This window comes from Amblyomma maculatum, chromosome 11 (assembly GCF_055883805.1).
Source record: "Amblyomma maculatum isolate TAMU_Amacu chromosome 11, ASM5588380v1, whole genome shotgun sequence".
Lineage (NCBI taxonomy): Eukaryota > Metazoa > Arthropoda > Arachnida > Ixodida > Ixodidae > Amblyomma > Amblyomma maculatum.
In genome coordinates, this window is record NC_139354.1 from 163544621 (window position 1) to 163559097 (window position 14477).

General features: G+C 45.0%; 1 long non-coding RNA gene across 1 annotated transcript; it reads right to left on the reverse strand.

Moving 5' to 3' along the window:
* Positions 1-292: 292 nt before the first annotated feature.
* Positions 293-11847, reverse strand: LOC146175336 (uncharacterized). Its single transcript, XR_014702220.1, has 5 exons — positions 11721-11847; positions 11412-11555; positions 11120-11266; positions 10846-10979; positions 293-486 (listed from the first exon to the last, which is right to left on the reverse strand). It is a non-coding gene; the product is annotated as an uncharacterized LOC146175336 (long non-coding RNA).
* Between the last annotated feature and the right edge of the window lie 2630 nt (positions 11848-14477).

Sequence of the window (14477 nt, forward strand, 5' to 3'; positions counted from 1 at the left end):
GCCCAACCTTTTGGCCCGACGTGACCGACCACCTGCCGCACGTGGGCCTGCCGTCTGCCAGCGTTACTGAATGGTCGGCCGCTCGTCTGCCCTAGCATTTTGCTGACGAAAGACCATACGTCGGCCGGTTGCTTCCCGACGCCGGTTAGTGGCCGGCATCGCCCCTCGTGCAGGTATCATGCCATGCATTTAATATATCGTGGGCCATGCATATATAACGGGGTAGCACATACAAATGCATCAAGAAAAGCAGTAGCTTTTCTGATGTCATGAAGAAACAAAAGCTGCAGTATTTGGTGAAAAATTTATTTGTCAACAGCGTTCAGAAAAAGCTCGCGATTTGCTTTTTAATAAGCGTGGATATATGACTGCGCGTGTGCCACATATGGAAGATGGGCTTGAGGCTTGGTCTCCTTCTTTTGGCAGCCTGTCGATCACTTGATGTCTGCGACTGGTCGGATCTGCGGCAGGTTCCATCTTGGTCAGCTGTACGAAGACAAGTGTTTTAATGAAATATTTCCTTTTCGCCTAGACTTTTACATTGCAGGCAAATATAGGGTGAAAGGTAGAAAAAATAATGTCTGCTCACTGCCACCAACTGCACTATCACATCAATATATTTTATGCGCTTGACTTCATGCGACCCTACTGAAAACGCATTAGCGCAAAGCCGCAATAGGTAATCAGGATCCGTGAATCCGCGAGAAAGGCGCGATCACTTCGTTTTGCTGGAGTCATGATGTTGCAATTTGAAACCGTAGCGCAGTCAAACCTTATCCTCCCGAAGCGCGTTCTTGAATGCTAATGCTGCAATTTAATAATTCTAGCAAAACCAAGTGTCCGCGCTTGTCATAGAGCGCGTATGAGGGATTCCAACGCGGCTGAACAAACAGTTTCCGCGATATTTACATGAAACCTACAATAAGTTTATTCCGTAGAATACAGCTTAATTTTCTCAAACTAGATGGAACTTTTACAGCAAAAGCGACCGGATATTTAACGATAAGTCATCTGATTTATTTTCGTTATTTAACAACCGAGCATTATTTTAAAAATTCGGCTATTTAGACAGCCCAACTCTTAGAAGCTTATAGAACCCGTTGTAAATTTTTAAAGCTTGAAACAGGTTAGCTGAACACCTCATGAGCATGTAAGCACCAGGAAATAATCCGCACGATGAAAATACAACTGCTTGCCCAGAAAGCAAGCGCACAGAGCAAAATCAATGTGAAACGGCTCAGATCTGTGTGCATCACATATATGATTCCAAAATCCACAAAATGAACGCACTGGCTCACTTACCTTGCCAGCATCCCAAGCAAAAAAAAGTGTGTGGCAAAAGGTAGGGCCGACCTTTCTCGCCGACCAAAAAGTGGCCGGCCGACCTTCGGCACCCGAATGAGGGCCGGCGTCGGGGATTGACACTGACCTAACGTCGGCCGATTTTCGGCAATCGACGACGGCCCGACCTTTTGGCCCGACGTGATCGACCACCTGCCGCACGTGGGCCTGCCGTCTGCCAGCGTTACTGAATGGTCGGCCGCTCGTCTGCCCTAGCATTTTGCTGACGAAATACCGTACGTCGGCCGGTGGCTTCCCGACGCCGGTTAGTGGCCGGCATCGCCCCTCGTGCAGGTATCATGCCATGCATTTAATATATCGTGGCCCATGCATATATAACGGGGTAGCACATACAAATGCATCAAGAAAAGCAGTAGCTTTTCTGATGCCATGAAGAAACAAAAGCTGCAGTATTTGGTGAAAAATTTATTTGTCAACAGCGTTCAAAAAAGCTCGCGATTTGCTTTTTAATAAGCGTGGATATATATATGACTGCGCGTGTGCCACATATGGAAGATGGGCTTGAGGCTTGGTCTCCTTCTTTTGGCAGCCTGTCGATCACTTGATGTCTGCGACTGGTCGGATCTGCGGCAGGTTCCATCTAGGTCAGCTGTATGAAGAAAGGTGTTTTAATTAAATATTTCCTTTGCGCCTAGACTTTTACATTGCAGGCAAATATAGGGTGAAAAGGTAGAAAAAATAATGTCTGCTCACTGCCACCAACTGCACTATCACATCAATATATTTTATGCGCTTGACTTCATGCGACCCTACTGAAAACGCATTAGCGCAAAGCCGCATTAGGTAATCAGGATTCGTGAATCCGCGAGAAAGGCGCGATCACTTTGTTTTGCTGGAGTCATGATGTTGCAATTTGCAACCGTAGCGCACTCAAACCTTATCCTCCCGAAGCGCGTTCTTGCATGCTAATGCTGTAATTTAATAATTCTAGCAAAACCAAGTGTCCGCGCTTGTCATAGAGCGCGTATGAGGGATTCCAACGCGGCAGAACAAACAGTTTCCGCGATATTTACATGAAACCTACAATAAGTTTATTCCGTAGAATACAGCTTAATTTTCTCAAACTAGATGGAACTTTTACAGCAAAAACGACCGGATATTTAACGATAAGTCATCCGATTTATTTTCGTTATTTAACAACCGAGCATTATTTTAAAAATTGCCTCATCAGCCAAGACGGCTATTTAGACAGCCCAACTCTTAGAAGCTTATAGAACCCGTTCTAAATTTTTAAAGCTTGAAACAAGTTAGCTGAACACCTCATGAGCATGTAAGCACCAGGAAATAATCCGCACGATGAAAATACAACTGCTTGCCCAGAAAGCAAGCGCACAGAGCAAAAATCAATGTGAAACGGCTCAGATCTATGTGCATCACATATATAATTCCAAAATCCACAAATGAACGCACTGGCTCACTTACCTTGCCAGCATACCGCATCACTCAATCATCAATTTTCACGTATATACATCATTACAGCAGCAAAAAAATAATAATAATAATAAACACGGCATAAATTTTGTACTCAGTCCTGGCACGAGCTTGCTTGGCAGTAGCGATGATGCTAGTACAGCTTCTGATCGCTCCTATGGCGAGGGGTGCTGCAATATTTATATCAGTGATAGCATTTGACATTTAACTGGGTTGCATGCGTCCCATCGATGTGAGTCGGATAATCGAATTTTCCGAACAAAATCAGCGCTAATACCTGTCCGGCAAGTGCACCGCCATGAAGAAGCGAAAGACCAGCGTTTTAGTGTAGAGGAGACCAAGGACTTCGGGCTTCGGCGAAACGAGCTTCCACTGTCGAAGCCAGTTTCCAGATCAGCTGATATCGCCTCCCTGCACGATCAGCGCAAGGCGCGCACAACAATTACAAAATATGCATTTACAGTAACAAGATGCGCATAAGTCTCAAAACAATACATAATTAGTTGCAGTACATTATCGTATAGAAGAAAATCAGCGATAATTTGACTTACATGGTCGGTATACATGTCAGTGCATGCACTTCGATGTGAAGAAGTGAAAGACGGGCGTTTTGGGGCAGAGGAGATCGGACCTCGGACTGCAGCGAAAAGAGCTAATTCCACCGCCGCAGCATCGTTTCCAAGTCGGCTCAGCACGTCTTCCTGCGCAATCAGAGCGAAATGCGCACACATCGATTATAAAAAAGAAAAAAAAATGTACGTAGTAATAAGATGCGCATATATATACGCGCTCCAGAAACAGTTGCAGTATATTGTCGTATCGAACAAAATATGTGCTAATTGGACTTACCTGATCAGTATAGTGAGTGTCCCTCCATATTAAAAGGCGAGCATTTTGGGACAGGAGATACCCAAGGACCCAGACTGCAGCAAAGTGAGCCAATTCTGCCACCGCAGCCAGCCGCAGCCTTGTTTCCAAACGGCTCAGCAAGTCTTCCTGCGCGATCAGCGCCCACACCAATTATATATATATATATATATATATATATATATATATATATATATATATATATATATATATATATATATATATATATATATGAAGAAAGATGCAAGGAGTATATAACAAGACGAACATATGCTCCAAACCAATACATTATTATGTTCAGTATAATATCGAATCTAGCAAAAAGCTCCTCTGATCAAGACCGAAAGATCATGTACTTACGCATGTTTTGGTGAACTTCGGCACGAAGAATCTGTACAGAGCGGCTGCAATAATCAGCTGCATATATGGGCTGTTCTTTTCAAACGCTGACTGCTGCAAGAGGTTGAGACAGATTGAATTTGCGCGAAATAAAAGCGGACGATAAAATTAGGCAGTAGGCATCGCGCGCGCCCACACGGACTCACGGAGGCTGGCCGTCGACTGAGTGGCGCCGCGCATCTTAGCTCGCGCGGGATGTGTTTTCCCGCCTTTTGGCCACGTGACCTCAAGAAGGGAGGAGGGGGGGGGGGTAGAGAAGCTGTTAAAGCAGGGAGAATCTCCCTGTGCGCGGTGCACGCAATTCTTTTTTTTTTTTTTTTCGCTATTTCTCTCTGCTTCGGCATTCCGGTCGCCCCCCGCAGGAGGGGGGGGGGGGGGGTAGAGAAGCTGTTAAAGCAGGGAGAATCTCCCTGTGTGCGGTGCACGCAATTCTTTTTTTTTTTTTTTCGCTATTTCTCTCTGCTTCGGCATTCCGGTCGCCCCCCGCGGTAGGGTGCCTCGATGCCTTTCGCCTCCCCGTGGTTCTTTCGGCTTTGCCGCAGGGAGAAGAGATGGACCGATGGGGGGCAGCGGGTCCCGCGCAGCGAGAAGCAGTTTTCTTTCTTTTTCACGCCCCCCCCCCACCCCCCCCTCCCTCGTCGTTCAAGAAGCGTCGAGGTAGTTTCTTTTCTTTTCTTTTCCTTTTTCTACGGCTTCTGTAGAGCCCTCGTCTTGATACCAGCGGCTGTAGTTCCTTGCATGAAAAAAATATGGCTTGGAGTGAATGTATGTAATGTTCTTTTAACCGAATATCTTCCACATAAACCAAGTGTGGGGCAGTAGAACACCTGCAGCTTCATTTCCAAGACGGTTAAGTTGCAGAACACTGTATATTATGAGTGCTTTTGCAGAGATTACATAGTCCATGCGGATTTATACTTCCCAAAGCAGTATGTGGGTTATTTAGAGTCCCTCGGGCTGTCATATTAATCGCAAACCACATTTCCGTTTTCGCGTTTGGTTTCCATCATAATGCGGCTTCTGCAGCTCGACTAAAGCCCGTGACCTCGAGCTCAAGCTGGTAAATACCGATTGAACCACATAGTAACTGCTGCAAGTTTCTGACAAAAATATATTTTGTCCATTTGTTTTAGGGATGCATGAAAATCAGTAGAAGGTCGCAGGGCAAAGTGCACCGGATCCGGATGAAAGCTCATAAAAGCTCACCGCCTCTTTTCTTGACCCCGTACGAAATGTAAACTCACGGAGGCTGCGAAACGAATTTAATTAAGGGCGTTTAGGATTGATAGGTTTCGAGGGCACTGGCAAAAGTAATTGACGGTTGACATATAAACCTTAAAGGCACGTGATCTCTTCGGTTTACCGTGGGTTTGCTTAGGGTTACGTTATAGGTTAACTTTATGATGAGGTTGTTTAAATTCAGAGGTTACCATTTAACCATAAAAAAAATGGACAATTACATTCGTAGGTTCATCGCAGTTACCGCGCAAATCTATGGCACTTAATACTATGTATGCTTCAAACAGACAATCAGCGCCTACCAGTTCACAAATTCAAGCATAAGTTCATGACAACTCGCGATCAACTACAGAGTGTCATACCCGCCGCGGCTCAATTAGCGCGCGGTTAAAGCTTTATTTCAAAATATGTATAAATAACAGTTAATTTCACCTTCTGTTGCGCAATGCATAATTCTATCAGCAGGCTCAAATGATATAGTGTCAATATATATCATGCACGCGGTATAACTCAATGTTGCATAAAAATAGCTGTTTCAATGATACGAATTTTCCACTTTTCTCCTGCTAAGCCGACTGCCTCATGAAACGTAGAGGGGAAACCTGCTGTATTGCAGGAGACTTTACATTGATATGCACAATGTTATTTAATGATATAATATAGCAGCAGTGAATACGCGGCTGGGGAAAAGGGGATTCGAGGAACTTTATATACATTCTGGCATTTCATACCATATTTCTGCGTGTGAGGCTGACGTTGAAGAATTTAACAATGTAGACCGCCACTGGTGCAGGAGCCGATCGATCCTCGTCATGTTGCGCGGGATTCTCAAAACGCAATCCCTTTGAATTTTCTCAAAAGAACCAAAGGTTACTTCTTGCACAATGCTTGTGTTCGCAGGAAGTATACGTTCGACAGGCGAATCGTCCGGGCGATCGGCTCTTCGCGTGCCTTTCATTTTTATTTGAAAACTATCAGGACCACATTTGTGTTCTGGATAAAGACAGTCGGCCTCGGCATATTGATATATAAGGAATAAAGCTTTCCTAATCCCCGTGTTTTAACTGAGGCGGGCAAATATTTGTCCCAAGCTGTTCCATTTACCCTCATGTCGGCAATATACTCGAGTTTCGTCTATCGAGAGTGCAGCATATATGTATATATGCGAAGCGTTACAGCTCATTTGGTCCAAAAGCCACATCGTTAACCCGGTTTTCGCTTGAGTATCGTCGGGTTTTGTCTGAAATATTCGGAATGTGGTAGTAAATATGGAGATGCGGTCCAGGTTCCCACCGGGATCTGTGACAGATGCTGCGTCTTTACTTTCCTATAACCAATTTACAATTAACTGCGGTTGTCCACCGAAATAGAGAGATAGAGAGAAGAATGAGAAGGCGTTGTATCCCGTCGAATGTTAAGGGGAAGCTTGAGCGTCCCCCTAATTTTTATTTCCTTCTTTCAAGTATTATTAACTATTCCATCGTACTACTGTGTAAGGTCGTGGAACAATTTACTCTGTGCGACTGCAGACGTGCGTACGTGCATGCGTCACACACGGCTTCGTGCCGATGTCGGGATAGACTATTAACTCAATAATCTCGGACATCTTGTTCATCCTAAAGTTATAGCTAATTAACGTATGCGCGAAACTTCTGATAAAGCCTAGTGCACACAGGTGCCAACTTTCCCACATCTGTGTCCCTTGATTGTTTATTGATCCAGCCTCCCAATGATACGACCCTGCATGGCTTATCACGTGTTTTCTTGTGGATTCCTCTTGCAAAGTCAATCTACTTTGATTATATTTTCACTATAGCTAGGTGGTGGCGCCTATCTGGGTTCCGCCTTGTCTTCATTATGCCCTTTGTTGTGCGCTATTGGGTATCCGAGTTAGTGGATCACATAGGTTAAGTTGGGCGGCCTTAACTTTTATACTGGCTTGGAAGTAGAAGGCAGATGCTTGTAGTGCATGGTCAGGGGAAGCAAGCGCACGTGTTCGCATAGTTAGAGGAGATGTTTGTAGACGGAGCATGGATAGCCATAGCAGTATCTAATCTCTGCGAAGCGCTCTGCTATTCTGCGCCCCTATACATATGTGCCAAACGTATGCGAAGTGGGAGACGCCTGTTGCACCCAATCTCCCGCATGCTCTAAGAGACTTTCGGTGGCGCACTGAGTGTGGCGTATTCGATCCCCACCAAATTAAGACAGGCTTTACAGCTGGCATATTGATCCGCACAGTATCAACTTTGGTCAGGTCGAGTCTCATACACGTGTCCTTAAGGACTGCGTCGCAGCTTGGACATTCCGCTGCCTAGCGCCGTGAGCTTTTTCGTCGCACAGTGGAAGGCCGCGCGAAGCGTTCGAACAACGTATAGTGAAGTCCGTGGGATTGATCATTTGGCAGAATAGGAACGCGGTCGATCGTATTCTTTCGGTGACCCCGTTGTCTACTGTTCCCCATGCTAGTGCGTCTCACCTAGATATAGCCAGCTGTTAGTTCTTGGAGAGCAAAGCTTTATCAGGAGGTTGTTGACGCGGCACATCCACCTCAGGAAGGTCACTTGTACATCGAAGTGATTTGAACTCGGTTCTTGTCTTGAAAGACGCAAGCCTGCGGCTCACGCGTATATGTGTGAGCACAAAGGATCGAGCAATCGACTGTCTGGAAATTTGTTAGGGGGTCAGAGCTCCCGAGGGAGTCCTGTTGCAGCTGCGCATTATTGATATACAACGTGTGACCAGAAACTCACTGCATTATATATTTCTTGCCGCTACCTTATATGTTCGGTACTGTTTGCTGTTTTACTGAAACATTATTTATTGTCCCAGTGTGCTTTGCTATTTCCATGTTTATCAATAAGATTTCTTTGGTTCCCTGCTATGTAAATGGTTGAAGTTCACGCCTATGACGTCATGATCGTTTCTACTCTCTTATCCCGGTACTTTTCAAGCAGAAGTCTTAAGTTTCTGGACCTATGTAGCATTCCTTCCATATGCAGGGCTATTCTACAAGCGATTTCTCGGCTTAGTACGTACGACAGATAATTCGCTTTAATCACTTCCGATACATGTTCACGCCTTAAAACTAAAAGTTCTCTATATTATTAGTCTGCAAGCCACAACAAAAACCCGAAATTGCGGCAGCTGCTTCAAGAAAGAATTCTTTTCAATTAGCTAATTCTTTTATTGCGCGTACCTCGTGTAGCTCTCAATAAATATTCTTAATTTTCAATCACTCTGTCTAACATAGGGGTCTCAAACTCATATTGATATGCAGGATGCGTTGAGAAAATATGTCTCTCGCGGACCAGGAGTGGACAGCAACAAGCAAGAAAATATAGAAGCCATAATTCAAAACAATCTGTAAAACAAAAGCGAAATACTAATAAAATAAATAAAAATCAACTGTTTCGTTCCTATGAAACCACACTCCCATTCGTTGAGCAAAAAGAAAAAAGGGACAAAAAAAAAACAGAAAAAGCGGAGAATCTTCGATTTTTTGTGTCCAAACGCGCCGGAGGAGCTTCAGGGTGGCTTGGCGGAGTTACTGAAAGGATACAGCGGTTGAAAACTACTACAGTCACTTGTCCTGACAGTATATAAATGCGAATGAAAAAGAGGTCTGGTTGTCCAGCGCCTAGTTATTGAAGGTAACAAAGTTGACTGTCTTGTAATTTTAACTAATAACGCGCAACTTTGGAAAACGCGCTTACATTTACAACATTTCGTTCGCACGTACAGCGTCCTCGCGCGCTCGAGATCGTCGCTTGGTTGCGCTCTACACTTCTGCAATGAACTTGAAAGCACGCACGCACCCACGAGCACAAGCTGCCGAGTTTTCCAAGAACTGTTGACAAGAAGCGGGGGAGGAGAGGGGGTTGGTTTCCGGTGTAGAATCGGACCGCTCGCTTCGAAAATGCGCCCCTCCGACTTCCGAAAAAAAAAAAAAAATGAAAAGAGCAGCCCGTCCCACCCCAGCAGGTCGTAAAAGAGGATGAATGGGCCACACGCAAAGAAACAAAACCAAATGACAAGGACGCTGGCCAGTTTTCTCGCGGCTCTTAGCTTTGCCAGACTGTTTTGAGAAAAAAAGTATGCGATTAATAACCTGGACAATAATCATTTTCCTTCGTTTTTTTTTGTTCATGTATTTGATCGTAATACAAGTTTGTTCGAAAAGAGCTCCTTCAAAAATAGTATACAAATGCCACAAAACTGCATGCTCTCTTCAAAGTCGGTCAGGAACGCTCGCCACCAACTTTCGAGCTGCGGGGGGGGACACAGTTGCCCCGCCCTTCCCACCATTTCCCCCCTCTTTTCCGCCCTTCCTTCGAAACGTCCGAGCGTGAGGTCGGTTTTGTTTCGTCCGAGTCTCCCTCCGTGTACGCATTCCTCTTCTCCTGCTGCGAAGTAGTGTTTTTAGAATTTGTCTCTTTGCTTGCCTGCCGGAGCGTTCGCCGCGGCCAAGGCTTGCCAGTGCCCTACGCATAATTTCTGGCCCCGTGTGCTTTTTCTCTTCTGTCCGCTTCTTTTATTTTACACAATAGCCTTCTCGAGAAGGGAGGATCCTCCCTTACAATGAGAAGTTGCGTCTACTCAAGTGCCCTGCCATATAGCGGACGCATTTCAGTGAGTGATACGGGCTAAATGGGGTGTACGGGAGCTTGTGCGCCAAAATATAACTGATGTTACAGCACCTACAGCTGCGCTTCGTAATAAGCAAACAATATAATGACATGATCCACACATGAAATCGCGGTCACCTTGTGGCTTGCTGTTTATCAGAACTCGGCAAATAATTTTACTAACAGTTATAAGGTTCACTAAAAATGTGAGCGACAAGTTAAACAAACAATAGCATTAATTAATGTAACAAAACATTTACACTGAATAGCATGTATCATTTTGTTCCATACTAAGCGCAAATTACATAACATCGCGAAAAACCAAAGCCAAGTAACAGGCAAATTTAAAAAAAAAAAAGTAGCAATCGTGCTCTTCATAACTTTTTTTCAATGTACCGCCTCAACAGTCGGGCCAACGCATTGCCGCACTCTTGCCATTAACCTGGCGCCGTGCCCGGCATTTAGTCCGCCCAAAAAGTCGGGCCAAAGGCTGCTGCGAACTACTTGCCGAAATGGCTGGCGGCTACCTCCGGGCCGACCGCTTGCCGTGGTTTACTAGCCGACTAAGTAGGCTGCCGACCATTTTCCCAACGTCGGCCACACGTAAATGGTCGGCCAAGGATGCTTGGGATACCGCATCACTCAATCATCAATTTTCACGTATAGACATCATTACAGCAGCAAAATAATAATAATAATAATAATAATAATAATAAACACGGCATAAACATTCTACTCAGCCCTGGCACGAGCTTGCTTGGCAGCAGCGATGATGCTTGTACAGCTTCTGATCGCTCCTATGGCGAGGGGTGCTGCAATATTTATATCAGTGATAGCATTTGACATTTAACTGGGTTGCATGCGTCCCATCGATGTGAGTCGGATAATCGAATTTTTCAAACAAAATCAGCGCTAATACCTGTCCGGCAAGTGCACCGCCATAAAGAAGTGAAAGGCCAGCGTTTTAGTGTAGAGGAGACCAAGGACTTCGGGCTTCGGCGAAACGAGCTTCCACTGTCGCAGCCAGTTTCCAGATCAGCTGATATCGCCTCCCTGCACGATCAGCGCAAGGCGCGCATACCAATTACAAAATATGCATTTACAGTAACAAGATGCGCATAAGTCTCAAAACAATACATAATTAGTTGCAGTTCATTATCGTATAGAAGAAAATCAGCGCTAATTTGACTTACCTGATGGGTATACATGTCAGTGCATGCACTTCGATATGAAGTGAAAGACGGGCGTTTTGGGGCAGAGGAGATCGGACCTCGGACTGCAGCGAAAAGAGCTAATTCCACCGCCACAGCATCGTTTCCAAGTCGGCTCAGCACGTCTTCCTGCGCAATCAGAGCGAAATGCGCACACATCGATTATAAAAAAAAAAAAATGCACGTAGTAACAAGATGCGCATATATATACGCGCTCCAGAAACAGTTGCAGTATATTGTCGTATCGAACAAAATATGTGCTAATTGGACTTACCTGATCGGTATAGTGAGTGTCCCTCCATGTTAAAAGGCGAGCATTTTGGGGCAGGAGATACCGAAGGACCCAGACTGCAAAATGAGCCAATTCTGCCACCGCAGCCAGCCGCAGCCTTGTTTCCAAACGGCTCAGCAAGTCTTCCTGCGCGATCAGCGCCCACACCAATTATATATATATATGAAGAAAGATGCAAGGGGTATATAACAAGACGAACATATGCTCCAAAACAATACATTATTATGTTCAGTATAATATCGAATCTAGCAAAAAGCTCCTCTGATCAAGACCGAAAGATCATGTACTTACGCATGTTTTGGTGAACTTCGGCACGAAGAATCTGTACAAGCGGCTGCAATCATCAGCTGCATATATGGGCTGTTCTTTTCAAACGCTGACTGCACCAGGAGGTTGAGACTGATTGAATTTGAGCGAAATAAAAGCGGACGATAAGATTAGGCAGTACGCATCGCGCCCACATGGAGGCTGGCCGTCGACTGAGTGACGCCGCGGCCGCGCATCTTAGCTCGCGCGGGATGTGTTTTCCCGCCATTTGGACATGTGACCTCAAGAAGGGAGGAGGGGGGGAGAGAAGCTGCAAAAAGCAGCGAGAATCTCCCTGTGTGCGGTGCATGCAATTCTTTTTTTTTTTTTTTTTTCGCGCTATCTCTCTCTGCTTCGGCATTCCTGTCGCCCCCCGCGGTAGGGTGCCTCGATGCCTTTCGCCTCCCCGTGGTTCTTTCCGCTTTGCCGCAAGGAAAAGAGATGGGCCGATGGGGGGCAGCGGGTCCCGCGCAGCGAGAAGCAGTTTTCTTTCTTTTTCACGTACTCCCCCATCCCCCCCCCCCTCCCTCGTCGTTCAAGAAGCGTCGTTCTTTTTTCTACGGCTTCTGTAGAACCCCCGTCTTGATACCAGCGGCTGTAGTTCTTTGCATGAAAAAAATATGGCTTGGAGTGAATGTATGTAATGTTCTTTTAACCGAATATCTTCCACATAAACCAAGTGTGGGGCAGTAGAACACCTGCAGCTTCATTTAGCCAAAATAGCAAGACCTGGCTACGTATATAGTGTTCAGTAACTTTATCGGAAGCGTCTTGGAAACTTTTCCAAGACGGTTAAGTTGCAGAACACTGTATATTATGAGTGCTTTTGCAGAGATTACATAGTCCATGCGGATTTATACTTCCCAAAGCAGTACGTGGGTTATTTAGAGTCCCTCGGGCTGTCATATTAATCGCAAACCACATTTCCGTTTTCGCGTTTGGTTTCCATCATAATGCGGCTTCTGCAGCTCGACTAAAGCCCGTGACTTCGAGCTCAAGCTGGTAAATAACGATTGAATCACATAGTAGCTGCTGCAAGTTTCTGACAAAAATATATTTTGTCCATTTGTTCTAGGGATGCATGAAAATCAGTAGAAGGTCGCAGGGCGAAGTGCACCGGATCCGGATGAAAGCTCATAAAAGCTCACCGCCTCTTTTCTTGACCCCGTACGAAATGTAAACTCACGGAGGCTGCGAAACGAATTTAAGGGCGTTTAGGATTGATAGGTTTCGAGGGCACTGGCAAAAGTAATTGACGGTTAACATATAAACCTTAAAGGCACGTGATCTCTTCGGTTTACCGTGGGTTTGCTTAGAGTTATGTTATAGGTTAACTTTATGATGAGGTTGTTTAAATTCAGAGGTTACCATTTAACCATAAAAAAAAAAATGGACAATTACATTCGTAGGTTCATAGCAGTTACCGCGCAAATCTTAGGCACTTAATACTAAGTATGCTTCAAACAGACAATCAGCGCCTACCAGTTCACAAATTCAAGCATAAGTTCATGACAACTCGCGATCAACCACAGAGTGTACCATACCCGCCGCGGCTCAATTAGCGCGCGGTTAAAGCGTTATTTCAAAATATGTATAAATAACAGTTAATTTCATCCTGTTGCGCAATGTATATTTCTATCAGCAGGCTCAAATGATATAGTGTCAATATATATCATGCACGCGGTATAACTCAATGTTGCATAAAAATAGCTGTTTCAATGATACGAATTTTCCACTTTTCTCCTGCTAAGCCGACTGCCTCATGGAATGTAGAGGGGAAACCTGCGGTATTGCAGGAGACTTTACTTTGATATGGACAATGTTATTTAATGATATATTATAGCAGCAGTGAATACGCGGCTGGGGAAAAGGGGATTCGAGGAACTTTATATATATTCTGGCATTTCATACCATATTTCTGCGTGTGAGGCTGACGTTGAAGAATTTAACAATGTAGACCGCCACTGGTGCAGGAACCGATCGATCCTCGTCATGTTGCGCGGGATTCTCAAAACGCAATCCCTTTGAATTTTCTCAAAAGAACCAAATGTTACTTTTTGCACAATGCTTGTGTTCGCAGGAAGTTACGTTCGACAGGCGAATCGTCCGGGAGATCGGCTCTTTGCGTGCCTTTCATTTTTATTTGAAAACTATCAGGACCACATTTGTGTTCTGGATAAACACAGTCGGCCTCGGCATATTGATATATAAGGACTAAAGCTTTCCTAATCCCCGTGTTTTAACTGAGGCGGGCAAATATTTGTGCCAAGCTGTTCCATTTATCCTCATGTCGGCAATATACCCGAGTTTCGTCTATCGAGAGTGCAGCATATATATGCGAAGCGTTACAGCTCATTTGGTCCAAAAGCCACCTCGCTAACCCGGTTTTCGCTTGAGTATCGTCGAGTTTTGTCTGAAATATTCGGAATGTGGTAGTAAATATGCAGATGCGGTCCAGGTTCCCACCGGGATCTGTGACAGATGCTGCGCCTTTACTTTCCTATAACCAATTTGCAATTAACTGCGGTTGTCCACCGAAATAGAGAGATAGAGAGAAGAATGAGAAGGCGTTGTATCCCGTCAAACGTTAAGGGGAAGCTTGAGCGTCCCCCTAATTTTTATTTCCTTCTTTCAATTATTATTAACTATTCCATCGTACCACTGTGTAAGGTCGTGGAACAATTTACTCTGTGCGACTGCAGACGTGCGTAAGTGCGTGCGTGCGTACGTGCATGAGTCACA